Source organism: Hippopotamus amphibius, chromosome 7 (assembly GCF_030028045.1).
Source record: "Hippopotamus amphibius kiboko isolate mHipAmp2 chromosome 7, mHipAmp2.hap2, whole genome shotgun sequence".
Taxonomy (NCBI): Eukaryota; Metazoa; Chordata; class Mammalia; order Artiodactyla; family Hippopotamidae; genus Hippopotamus; species Hippopotamus amphibius.
The window spans coordinates 78251087-78264731 of NC_080192.1; positions in this window are offsets into that span (position 1 = coordinate 78251087).

Below are 13645 nucleotides of genomic sequence, written 5' to 3' on the forward strand. Positions count from 1 at the left end.
TGTGGATCAAGACCCGGTGGGTGTGGGTTTCCTTTGCTCCACAGTGTTGAGGCCCTCGGTGAGGAAGACTTGTGCTGGGAGTAACTCAGGTGGCCGGGGCTGTGTCACCCCACGGCTCCTCCACTCACGTGTGTGCGGCCAGCTCTGGCTGGCTCGAGGGCTGGGCTCACTGGGACCACCGGCTGGAGCCCACTCGTGCCTTGGTCACGGCCCTGGCTTTGCCCATCCTGGAGGCCCAGAAGCAGTGTTCCAAGGGCATGTGAAGAGAGCCAGAAGGAAGCTGGTGGCCTGTTGTGACCGAGCCCCAGACATCACAAGGAGTCACTCCCATTGCATTCTACTGGATGAAGCTGTCCCCATCAGGCCGAGGTTCAAGGAGAGGTGACATGGACTCCACGTTTCCATGGAATTTGATCTGACAGGAGAGCCTCACCAGCCCCATCTTCTGTGGAAGTCCCACGTGCATTGCTTGAGCAGGCAGAACTGGTGCCCCAGCTCCTTCCAGAGGAGCAAAAGCCCCAGGTGGACATTGGTCCACCCTGCTGGGTGGGCCTGACCGAGAGGTACCTCAGGATCAGTGTCCCTTTTCATAGGGACTGAGCGCAGGACCTTGGAATGGCTTCCAAGGCCACAAAGCCAGGGTCAGACCCTTGTTCCCCACTTCCTGCTGGCAGCACAGTGGCTGATGGACTTCATTACCTGAAGTCAGTGCTGGATTGCTATTCTTATCCCATGAGGTTGCCTGTGCTCCGTTGTTTTAATTACAGGCTGTTACTTCATTTAAAAAAATCAGCACTTAGAATTAAGGGAACTGTCATTTTGAAAACCAGACTCCTGGCCTAAAAACTCATCAGTGAATCAGAGGACAAATGTTCCCATTGTGCTGGTTAAAAATAGGAGCTATGGAAAAAGTGACAGAATGAGATGAATGCCATTAAAGTGTAATTACATTTACTGTAAATGTGAGCCTTGGGAGGAATATTCTAGGCAGAGAAGCTCTACCAGAGCCTGTGACACGGAAAACCCAAAGCCTCAACTGAATGCTGCTTTTGTGCTTTGAATCATCATCGTGTATATTATTGTAGATGTTCTCAGCGTCTATAAGCCTTATTGGGGTTATTTGAAAGAACTGTGTCACTCCAAAGGGAAGTAAGAAGCATGCAGTTCACCTTGAATCTCAGAATGTGGCTTTTCTGTTCTCTGTGTTTCTATGCATCTGTATTCTACGTATCCATACTCTATATACCTATGTGTTTCTACCTACCTCTGTATCTCCTACCTTAATGGCCAAGTGTAGTCACTGGATTGGACATATTTGAAAGGCAGGGCTTAATTGTTTGTTTTTTCATGAAAATAGCTTTTATTTTTATGATTTTTAAAACAATACCTTCTTGCCACATAAATTTTTTTTTAAATGTTTGAAGAAAGTAAACTCTTCTAAATCTAGCCACACACAGATAAAGCACTGTTAACATCTTGATGAACATCCTTTCCAATCACAATCTTTTTGTGGCTTTAGAGATAGTTCTCACTTTTCTGATGCTCTTGTTAAAGCTCAGAAATATATTCTGGTCCTATTTTTATGATAACATAGAGTTACATTATCATGTCTAGTGGCTAATAGGATAGGGTGATATATGGTCGGTATAGCATAATTTATTTAATAATGACACTATAATGTCATAATGAGCCAATTAAAACTTTGGCTCATAGCTAAAAAGTATTCTTTTCCATTATTGAAAGGCAGATGATTTCAAGTTTAAAATATGTATATACCATGCCTTGATGAACATGTTGCTTACGCAGTTGGCCAATTATTTTCTTACGTTTTCCTAGGATTGAGATTGCTGGATAAAAGACATACACATTTACTATTTTGATATCTCTATTGCCATAGTTCCCTCTGGAATTATGCCAGATTTATACTCCCACGAACAGTTTTGTCAGCATTATGTATTATAAATCCTACCAAGCAAGAAAACAGTTTCATAGGGAATTCCCTTGTGGTCCAGTGGTTAGGACTCTGTGCTTCCACTGCCAAGGGCCTGGGTTCAGCCCCTGCTTGGGGAACTAAGATCCTACAAGCCATGCAGTGCAGCCAAAAACAAAAAATGAAACAAAACAAAAAGAAAACAATTTCATTTTTACACATATAATTGGCTATTTGTATATCTTTGAAAAATTACCAGTTCTTTACTCATTTTTATTGAGGTATTCCTTTTTTATTTGTGACTGCTCTTTGCATATTAAGGATACTAGCACTTTGTCGAGTTTCTTGTTTTTTCTCAGTTTATCTTTGTTTTGAACCTGTTTATTTTGGTTTTGTTTTAATCCATTTTTGCCATATAGAAGTGTTACAATATTAAGCATTTCATTGTTTACAACTTCTGGTAGCACCTAGAACTGCCGTAGGCCCAGGTGAAAAACATCACTTATATTTGTTTCTGGTATTTTAATTTTTTCATTTTGTTTTGTTTGATATAATTTTAGTATAAGAAACCCACTTCTATTTCTGCTTCCCAAATGGTTATCCAATTAGGATTTCTTTAAAAGAGAGATAGAAGCCAAAGAGAGCATAGAAAAATAGAGGCTAAAAAGCAGGACTGGGTTCTCTATCTGACTTCTGTCTTCAGCATCCTTTCCCTGCATAGTAGGATTAAGGGGAGCCAGCGTGGCTTTAGGTGTTGACTTTCTAGGAATGTTGGCTGAAGCCAGGAATAAAATTGGGACAATACCCCAAAACTTGGAATGAAAGTTAGCTGTAAAGGGAATAATAACCAGGATGATGATAGGAGGTAGTTTGTGTGAAGGAAAGAGTTTCCAGTTCCCTCAGAGGCCGCCTTCTCCGTGCTGAGTCCTTGACCATCAGATACCAAGTGTCCTCCCCCTCTCCCTGCAGTGGTGTGATGTTAACAGCACTGCTGACGCTCTGCTGAGCAGCACTCAGTGCTTCTGGCCCCAAACCCCATGCGGATAGGTGCTGACACCCACCCACGTGTCCCCTGCACTCACGCAATCCCTGGCACACAGCTGGTGCTTCAAGGGCCTTTGCTGGAACAAAAGGAAAGGCACAGACTTTGTTGGGTCCCGGTGGAGATGAGTCACCACCAGTGTCATGGTGAGTTGAGCAGCATTTGGGCTCAGAGCTAAAGATTATGCTCTTACTGTATTCATTTTCAGGCGGGCGTTCACTATCCCAGCAGGTGTAGTTTGAGTGTTTGCTGCACGCCGGGCCTGTGCTGGATGTTGCGCACCTGCCTCGCCAAGCTCCCGGGCACGGTGGGGCGAGAACACAGTGGGTGCAGAGAGAGAAGTTAGGAGCGGCCTCCGAGGGAGGTGGCTTCTAGAAGGAGCCTTGAAGGATAAGGGCAGGTAAGAAATTCCATTCGTGAAAAACACTTTCTCCCAGGAACCGCAGGGAGGAAGGGCGGCCTGCAAGCTGGTCCAGGTTTTGTTATTGTTGAGGATGAGCTTTTAAACCTGTCAGGAAGCTTTGGCAGAGGTTGGCTTTTAGTTCCTCTACCACCTGGACATGTGTTGTAGTTTACACATTTTCATACCGTCCATCAGACTACCTTGACAGTCCCCTCGTGGGCTCTGACCACTATCGGGAAGCAGGGGCAGGCGGCCAGGCTGGAGGGAGCTGCGTGGTCCACCGGCTCAGGCCGGGGCCTGGTGATCTGGTGCCCACAGTGATGGAGAACTACAGCTTCCTTTGTTCTGGACGCTAGGCTTCTGTTTCTGCAAAGTTTACAGTAGTTTTGCCAGCAGCCTGGCACGTTCATAGGGAGCTGTATCAGCTCAGACGTGCAGGCCTTTTAACCAGGAGCTGCTGTTAGAGAGGAACTCCCCACTTACTGATACAGTTTGATTCCTTTTACTTTTTTAAGTAATATTTGACACTGATGCAGGTACCCATGTAACAGGTGTTACGTTTGTGTAAATTATGAGGTATAGTAATCAAACGAGTGCTTATGAATTTGCCGTGAACACCAGAACTGGAATGTTACCAGTGTATCTGCAAGTATCCTGTGCTCCCCCTTCCAGTCCCATCCCCACCTCACCCCCAGAGGTCACCACTCTCCTGGATATTGTTTTTTCGTTATTTTGTTCATCCAAAAGTAGCTTCACCGTATATGTATGTACAGGAACAATACAGCTTGTCTTTTTGGTTGATTTTAAGCTTTATGAGTATGTTGTCTTTTGAGACTTCGTTTCCCACTCAGCTTATGTTTTTAAGACTTAGCTGTGTAGTTGCCGGTGGCTAGAATTCACTCACTTTTCACTGCAGTGTACTGTTCTCTTGTGTGTCTCTACCATATTTTGTTTATTTATGCTTTTTTTATGAATTTTTATTGGAGTATAGTTGCTGTACAATGTTGTGTTAGTTTCTGCTGTACAGCAAAGTGAATCAGCTACACGTATACGTATATCCCCTCTTTTTTGGATTTCCTTCCCTTGTAGGTCATCACAGAGCATTGAGTAGAGTTCCCTGTGCTAAGCAGTAGGTTCTCCTTAGTTATCTATTTTTTAGATAGTATCAATAGTGTATATATGTTAATCCCCATCTCCCAATGCATCTCACCCCCACTCCGTACACCCCCCCCACCCCCGCCGGCTGGTATCCATACAACTGTCTCTGTTTCTGCTTTGCAAATAAGTTCATCTGTATCATTTTTCTAGATTCCACATATAAGCAATATTATATGATATTTGTTTTTCTTTTTCTGACTTACTTCACTCCGTATGACAGTCTCTAGCTCCATCCATGTCTCTGCAAATTGCACACTTTTGTTCCTTTTTATGGCTGAGGAATATTCCATTGTATATATGTGCCACATCTTTTTTATCCTTTATAGATGAGCATTTGGAGCTAGATATGTGTGCATTGTTTCTTTACCGCAGACTCAGGCTTCTCTGCCTTGCTTTGTAATATTGGCATTGGACCCTGTAAATGTTCTTCTTTTGCTGGATTTGTCACTAGAAGATTCTGGATGGACATTGCAGAAGGAAGGGGCTTCTCTTCCTGGTTCTGGGAGCTCTCCCCACTTCTGGCTTCTGTGGCGTGGCTGCTGGTGGTGTGTGTGACACCCAGGGGCTCTCACCCTCCAACAAGCTTCACGTCACCCTGGGGGGAGGCTTCCTGCCCGCCAGCCTGGGTCCTGGCTTCGGACCAGAGAGGGCCCAGAAAACCCTGTGGGTACCCTCTCTGTGAGGTCCGAGTCCTAGCCAAGTCTGCTCTCTCCCTGGACACTCCCTTAGTTCTCGGGCATTCTTCAGAGCTTGTATCCCTTCTCTGTAGAGAAGCCCCAGTGCTAGTTAATACACCTTTACGTTACGCTTTCCCTGTTCAGATTGCTGGTGTGGTTTTCGTCTCCCATCTGCACCTCAACTGATGTAATTGTACACAGTCCTTTGGTGCCCTGTTGGTCAGGCAGGGTTGTGGGAGGTGGCGGGTGCAGTGGCCCTGGCACACACGGTGTCAGGCTGGCTTGTCTACCCGACTCTCAGGCTGGCTCTGAGCGCCAGGTTCTCAGGAGGTACTGACCTTTAACCTCAGTCATTACTGAAAAGACTAAATCATTCCTGTGATCATTTTTGAATTTCCAGTTTTAAAAAATACCCTCCTTTGTAGCTAATACCTAAGATTCACTGCTCACTGGGTTTTGGTCAGTTGGCAGTGGTGTGATTCACCATGTGAGGCTGAATTCTGGAAGCATCAGCAAGGAGGGGGTGCAGCCATGCTCAGTTTCCATCATCTTCTGGAAGACATTTTACTCCTTCCCACTTCCTGCTGGCTAGGGAGAGGAGAGGATTCCCAAACAAACTCTATCAGGAGGGCCAGGGAGATGCTCTTCTGGATAGAAATTTCCTCTCGCTTTGCTTGGAAGAATGGAATTCTGAGGTCACCAGCTGCCCTTGCAATCATTCATCCAGAGTTTTTGATCCTTGTCAGCTTAAGCACCTGGACATCTTATGTGTAGCCCAGCATCCTTTTAGAAATAATCTGAGGTGCCCAGACTCTGCTGTCTGACAGACATTTACAACTGAACAAGTCTTGTTGGCCTCTGAGCCCCCATTTCCCCAGAGCAGGGACCATATGGAATGGGCCTTCTTGGTAACTGAGCACATGACACCAGTGGTGAGGATAAAGGGCTTGGGGAGCCTGGTGTCTGACTCAGCACTGGCTTGATTACAGGGCAGGTGTGCATGCCCAGTGTCCAGCATCAAGGGACAGCATCCTACCAGTTGGGAAATTCTGTCTACAGGTATGCCTCCAGTAATGAACTCCTTTTATGTGAAAATTTTCACTGAAAGAAGAGAAGGGAAAAAAGGAAGGAAGGAAGGAAGGAAGGAAGGAAGGAAGAGAAAGAAAGAGAAAGAAAGAAAGAAAGAAAGAAAGAAAGAAAGAAAGAAAGAGAGAAAGAGAGAAAGAGAGAAAGAGAGAAAGAAAGAAAGAAAGAAAGAAAGAAAGAAAGAAAGAAAGAAAGAAAGAAAGAAAGAAAGAAAGAAAGAAAGAAAAAGAGAAAGAAAGAAAGAAAGTGTACTAAAATGCCATTTTATATCATTATGCTAGGAATCTATCCTTCTGCATATAGGTTTGGGAGCCTCTGGAATAACATTCACACACAAAAATTTTAAGTTATTTCTAGGTGGTGGGCTATGGAGTAATCTTAACTTTTCTATTTTGTATTTTTCCATTTTTTGGAATAGTTTTACAGAAATAAAGTTAAATTCAGTAAACAGAAAGATAGAAATAAAAAAAGTCTTTTCCTCCTGGAGGCCAAGCCAGTTGGAGCAGCAGAGTTTGCGGGACATCAGGGTCCAGGGGTCAGTGGGAAGAGGGGGATGGGGAGCCTCATGCCGGCGCGAGAGGCACACTGGCTCCGGGAGCCGCGGATCGCCCACCCCGTGAACTCCTGGACCAGCTCGGAACCGCATCCGCAGCGCTAACGCCCGGCCCCGTGAGCGGAGCTGTCATGTGGAAAGCGGCCGCGAGGGGGCGCGAACCCCCAGGGAACTGCGCCGGCTTCCTCGGTGCCACGTTTCCTCCGCTCACTGGGTTGAAGAGGGGCGGTGGGGAGCTTGGGGAAGCTTGTGACACGCGGGGAGCCTGGGCAGCGTCGCAGGAGGCGTTTCCAGGCATCCTCTCTCTGTCGTTCTGATACCCTGGGTGTGTTTTACACAGATTGCTTGTAACTGTTCATGACCCATAAGCTTAACCTCACAGTGATGTCCTGCGCTCAGGTGGTGCCCTGACCCCTGAACGCGCCCTCAGGGCTGTACCGCGTTCCTTCATCACAAGTCCCTCTTGGTCCTGTAAGTAAACCCCATTTTGCAAGGGAGGGAATTACCTTTCAGGGATGAAGCCTCCCATGGAGTCCTAGCAGCAGAAGCATCCAGAGCATAAATTACCTGACAGCTCAACAAATGGCAAAATATTTCTCATGATGAATTTCATTCTTTAATCGTTTTCTTTGCTTGGTTCCCGTTGCTTAGAACACTCCCCTCTCATCTGTGCTCTCAGTTCTTCCTGTTCAGATCCCACCTGCGCAGGCCAGCCTCTCACTCCCGTCCCTCGTCCCTCGTGAGTTTAGGAATGTGATGAGCTGCTTTGTGAATGTGGGCTCTGCCGCTCTACTGTGTGTTCCCTAACTTCTCCGAGCTTCCATGTTCCCTCCAAGTCCTGTGGCTGAACTTGGAAGGCCACGATAAAACCTATTCGGGAGTCAAAGGGCCGTTCTTCCCTCCCACGTGCTGTGCCGGTGGAGCAGCATGCAGCTGGGTGCGCCCGGGGCCCCCGCCAGCACTAGCAGTGCATCTGTCTAAATGCTGGAGATTCTTCCAGCACAGGCTGCTCTGCCGATCCCCCTTCACCATGGCAACATGTCTGCGGCCAGCGTGGGAGGACTTCATTTCTCCTGACGGCCACAGTGGACTCAGAGCCTTGGTACCTTAGCAAGTGGAGGGAGGTGGTTGCCCACCCTGACTGAGGCACCCCTGCGCCCAGAGGAAGAACAAGGCCTGGGGTCTTGCTTAGAAAGGAATACCAGCCCATGAGCTCTGGACAGAGGGTCGGGGGCTGCTCGTCTCAGCTCCACAGAGGCTCCTGGGAGACAGAATCATTTGATGGACAAGGAAAGGTGGCAGAGGGGTGGGTTCTGCCCCCCTCCAGGCATCCAGGGGCTGCCTGCCCCTTGGCCTGCAGGGCTCTCCAGGGACAGGGACGCAGCACTGGGTTGGAGCACAGCTGTTCCACCTGCAGAGGGCTTGTCTAGCTGAAGCTGAGACCACTTGAGACTGCTTTCTGCTTGGGGCCAGCTGCTCAGGAAAGTGCGAGGCATGTTAGGGAAATGTTCACCCCACAGCTGGAAGCTAGGGTCACACGGTGCTGGGAAGCTTGTGTGAGGGGACACAGACATAGGAGCGAGAGCTGGCACGTGCCCACCGCCGCCAGTTTCTGGATCCGCAAGTTCCTAGATTCTTCGTGTAATGAAGAAATCATCCGAAGAGTCTTCCCTCTGGTGGTTGGGAAAGGTGTGGTGACTTGCCCAAGGTCACACCGGCTTAGCCAGAAATCAGGTCTTCTTGATGCCGCATCTACTCCCCTTTCTGCACAGCCCACTGCCTGCTCACCCCACCCTGCCTCCTCCGCTCCCTCTGTGGGTACCAGGGCTCAGCGCTTTTCAGCCTGGGAGCAGAAGACCACTGAGGGCAGGAGGTGGGTATGGGGCTGAGGCTTGAGGAGCTGGGGCCAACCAGCAGCTGGGCAGGCGGTGGCACTGCTGTCCTGAGGGCAGCAGCCTGTTACTGTCCCCCAGTAGTCCTTAGAATCACAGACTCCCTGTGGAAGGGCCCAGGAATGCTTTTTGCGCAAACTCCCTCTCCAGATGCAGGAAAGGCCATAAATTCCCAGAGCTTCCATGTGGTTGCCTTCAGCAAGGATAGGAATACGTAGGCTCATCAGACCAGAGCCTTCCCTCAAGGAAACAGCTCACCTCTGGCCTGGACCATCTGCCAGGTGTCCAAGCACCCTGAAGCTTCTGATGCTTCTCAGTGTCCACACGTCCTGGCCCCTCCCAACAGGTGCCACATCTTCCCAATGGCCCGGGACCTGAGCTCCCCACCCCCCAGGGAAAGAGCTTTCACTGCTTCACTGTCTCTGATGTCTGCTTGGCTCCTCTCCATCCCCAGGCCTCCAGATGACTCAGACCCACATCCTTCTTTCCTGCTTTCCTGCCGCTTCCCTAATTGCTTTCCTGCTCCCAGTTTTGTCCCCTTGCAGTCGCTTCTCCGCAAGCCACAGGGTGAGTGCCTAGCATATACTAAAGTCCACCTTCCACACAGGGCTCCAGGGGCTCCTTTCGGGAAACCAGTCCTTCCTCTGTCTCCCCCCTGCTCACCTTTACCAAGTGTCACTGCTTTGCCATTGCCTGTTTGCTTCTCTGTCCCCCCAGCAGGGAGGGCCTGGAGGGCAGAGGTGGCCCGTCTTATCCCCATGCCTGGTGCAGGGTGCCTGCTCAGTGGTGTCACCAGAGGTGTGATGGGGCGAGTGTAGACGCAGAAGCGGGTCCACCCGTTGGGGGTCCAGGCCTGTCGTGGGGGCAGGGGCAGCGCACGAGGCCGAGAGCTCCCGTGGTGCCCACGGGCCTCTCTGGTATTTGGTGTGGGGTCAGCGCGTCTCCTTCTACATCCTCCTGACAGAGCAGGCTGTCTGGCCACTGTTTCAAGCACCCTTTTTTTTTTTTCTTGAGCACATTTAAGGAAGGAAAGAAGGAAGGAGGGAGGGAGAAGGAAGGAAAAGAAAGGGCCAAAGCCTTGAAAGAAGGAAGGAAATGCATTTACTTCTAAGCTTTGGCTCTCCTGCTTCCCAGGATTTCCTGTGTTCAGAAGATGCCAGGTCTCGAGGCCACACACGGCTTTTATAGGCCCCGGGAACTTTCCCCTTTATGGGCACTTATGCGTTGCCTCCATAAAAAAGTATGAAAAATTACATTTCATGACTATGTTGGGATAAAGGTGAATATAATCTAGGCTGAATGTGTTATTTTATACTCATTATTATTATACTCATTTTTCCTTCTGATCTTAAAATAAATTAAAACATTTCATGACCCCTCACAGTGTTGTAGGCCCCAGGCACCGTGCTCCCTGCGCCCGTGGAGGTCTCAGGGTGGGGGGGGGACAAGAATGAAGGGTTCGCAGACACAGAATTGATCAGTTCCTATGATTCCGTGACTGAAATTATAGTTTCAAATTAGTAAATTCTGGTAGTGTCTCCTGAGCTGAGCATTGGACTTCTAAAAAGGCTTCGTAGAGAAGTAATTCCCTCTTCAGATAGATGTTTTGGATGAAAGGAGAGAGGATGTAACTCTGTGTGCTCCAGAGCTGGACCCATAACCATGCGGTGTTTTCAGATGTTTCTTTCAGGAAGGGGCCACTCCAGTCATCATCCACCTGCTCACACAAGTGCTGAGCGCACGTAGTAGGGGCACAGGGCGTGGGGCCGTGTCCCTGGTGTGTCTGGCGGCCTGGAAGTCAGAACACCAGGGAGTTCACAAGCGCTGAGCGCACGTAGTAGGGGCACAGGGCGTAGGGCCGTGTCCCTGGTGTGTCTGGCGGCCTGGAAGTCAGAACTCCAGGGAGTTCACAAGCGCTGAGCGCACGTAGTAGGGGCACAGGGCGTGGGGCCGTGTCCCTGGTGTGTCTGGCGGCCTGGAAGTCAGAACTCCAGGGAGTTCCAGCCCCTTGCATTGTCCGTAATTAAGCTCTGTGCCTCTGGCACCCTCATCCCCCATTTCCAATTCAGAGATGACTAACATTAGTACAAAAAAAATTATCGGCGTGATACAAGAAGAAAATAATTTTCCTGGGCAGATCTCCAATTGCGTCATCTTTTGGTTTCAGTGAATAACTGCAGGTCCCAAACTGGCAACCTTTTTACCTAGAAACTACGTTTGGCAAATCCAAAGAACTGTCATTCCAACAAGAAGGATGGAACCTTATTCTACTTCCATTTTTTATTTTTGAAACATTTCCAAGGAATGAGGATGTCTTCCACTATCTGAAGCCCCTTAGGATGGAATCCTCTCCACGGAGGCCCCACATTGGGGTGACTGCATGAGGCAGACTCCTTGGACCCTCGCACCCTCGCACCCTCGCCCCACCCAGAGCCTGACATTGTTGAGCCCAGAGGGTGCGGGGCACACAGTGCAGACCCCGACTGCCAGCCCCGAATCAGGTCACCCTCTTGTTGAAACAAGGGATTATTTCAGAAGATGATCCCATCGCCCCTCCACTCAGCCTAGTGAAGCAGCTACTCAAATCCCACTTGCCCTGGAACAGAAGTGACTCCTAGTGGACCGAGCTGAGAATCCAACAGTGCTGGGCTGGGTGCCCGGCTCACTACCCAGCAGTGGCTGACCTTGGCAAGTTCTCATACACAAATGTAGATGATGATACCACCTCCCGGTTGTTGATCAAGGCCTTCCAGACCATGGAGCCAGCAGAGACCACATCCAGTTGGGAGAATATCAAACCGAACTATCGCCATTGCCCCAACCGGAAGCTTAGGACCTGCCCAGAAATGAAGAGATTCACAGGCGAGGAAATCACAGACTTTCCAAGAACCTCATTCCAAAGTCAGCAAGTTGACCAAGCCGTGGGTGAGGCTGCTTTTCTTTGTTTGAGTTAATACACATGTGTGAAGAATGAGATCTCAAGATGCATTATCAATTCCATGCTGATTCCTGCACAGACTTTGAAACACACCTTGTTGTAGCCAAGCTGGGTCCAACCATCAGATCAAGGGATGCTCCTTCCCTCTGAAGTTTTATCAACATGAGATGGAATCTAATTTCTTCCCACCTATTCATCTGTGTAAGTGTTCTCTGATGGTGAGGATGAGGTAACCTGAATCTACTGCCGTGATCATCCGCTGACACTTTCAAGGAGAGAGGCCAAGGCCACTGAAGGCAATTTATTATGAATATTGCCATCTGGACTTATTTGGATAAGATCATTTTCTAACGTAGGAGTCCTTTGCCTCCAGAATTGGAAATCGTGATGAGTTGTTCACTCGTGTTTGTGATTTTCTGGGTTGGGTCACATGCCCACTGGAGCGTGGGGTAGTCAGGTCCACCCGAGTCAGATGAATTGGATCCAGAACGGGAAAGAGGTGGAGCATCACTGGAAAATCAGGGTGCTGCTGCCTGAAGGAGGTGGGGGAATGGGGGATGCCTTTCAGGCAGGATCAGGAGGTGCCCCTGAAGTTGGCAAGAGGCAGAGTGAGAAGCTCCCCTGTGTCTTTCTCCTGACCCCGTCCTCCAAAATCTCCTGGGCAGATACTGCCATGCCCGACTCTGAGGACACCAGCTTTGTTCCCTTGTTCATTTATTCAGCTATCATTCACTGAGAACCAACTCTGGACCAGGACCTGGACTAAATACTACTAAGGCTGCAAAGTAAGCCAGATGTGGTCCTGGTTCTTCAGGATCCGAATTTTTTGCCTGGCTCCTGTACCTGTTCCTATCATGAGCTATGAGCCAGGGGTGACATGATGCCTGCCTTCTTGCTGAAATCGCCTGGTTTCCGATTTCTAGCAAAGAGGGATGAAGAAACCTGTCCATCGTAGAGAAGGCATTTGATGTTCACTGAGATGACAAATTGTCCTTGTGACTCACGGGGAAAGGCAGTTTCAATGACAGTGCACACAGTGACCATCGTCAGGGGGACGGGGCCGAGGGTGGCAGCACAGAGAACACACTGGCTCACGCAGTGCCCTGGTCTCTGTATCCAGGGCCACACCTGCCCCACTGCAGCCGGGGACCCGCCGCAGCCACGGGTGAGTGTCCGTGAGGCCACAGGGGCTTTCCCCCCAGTTCCTTCCGTTATTTCCCTTCATGCCAAGAATGTTTGATTTTTTAAAAATCAGCTTTTTTCTTCCAATGAACTTATTCATGCCCTTTGAACGACAAGATGGAAAAATCAAAGTCAGAATCCATAAGTTTCCCAGGAGCTCCTGACCTACTTTGGGGGAAGCTAATTCTTGTTGGAAATACAAACAAGGGAACTGTTTCCAAAGGTTTCGCCCAGGAGCTGTCCAACGCATCCAGAAGGTGGTGCCTCTGAAAGTCAGTGCTCGGGCAATCCAGTCCAGCCCCACCCTCGACTGGGTTTTACCATACGGTGTCCAGAGCAGCACTGAGGTCCCAGGCAGGACCAGGTCACTCTCCTCCTGCCCTGCTGCCGCACCTCTCTGTGCCTACAGCACAGCCCTGGGCTCTCACTGCCCTGAGTCAGGATACCCTGGGGGACCTCCTTGTATGGAAATAGGGACTCGGTATCCATGCATCTCGGACCTCAGTCCTAGAAACTGGTCACCTTGCTGCCAGCCATGTAGCTGGGTCTTTGCGCACAAACGCTGCCTGAGTAATCTCCCTGTTTCCCCAGATCTCCCGGCCCTGCCCTCACCCACGCCTCCTGCCCCATCTCTGGGAGCTGGAGGCGGCTCCTGCACCTCTGCATTCGGAGCCTTGCCCTCCACCCCAGTGACATGGAAGCTCTGACGTGACCTGTTCTTGGATGCCTGTCAGGGCAAGTCCTTCTTCTCCCAGTGCCCTCCTGCGTCCCAAGGCCAAAGCGG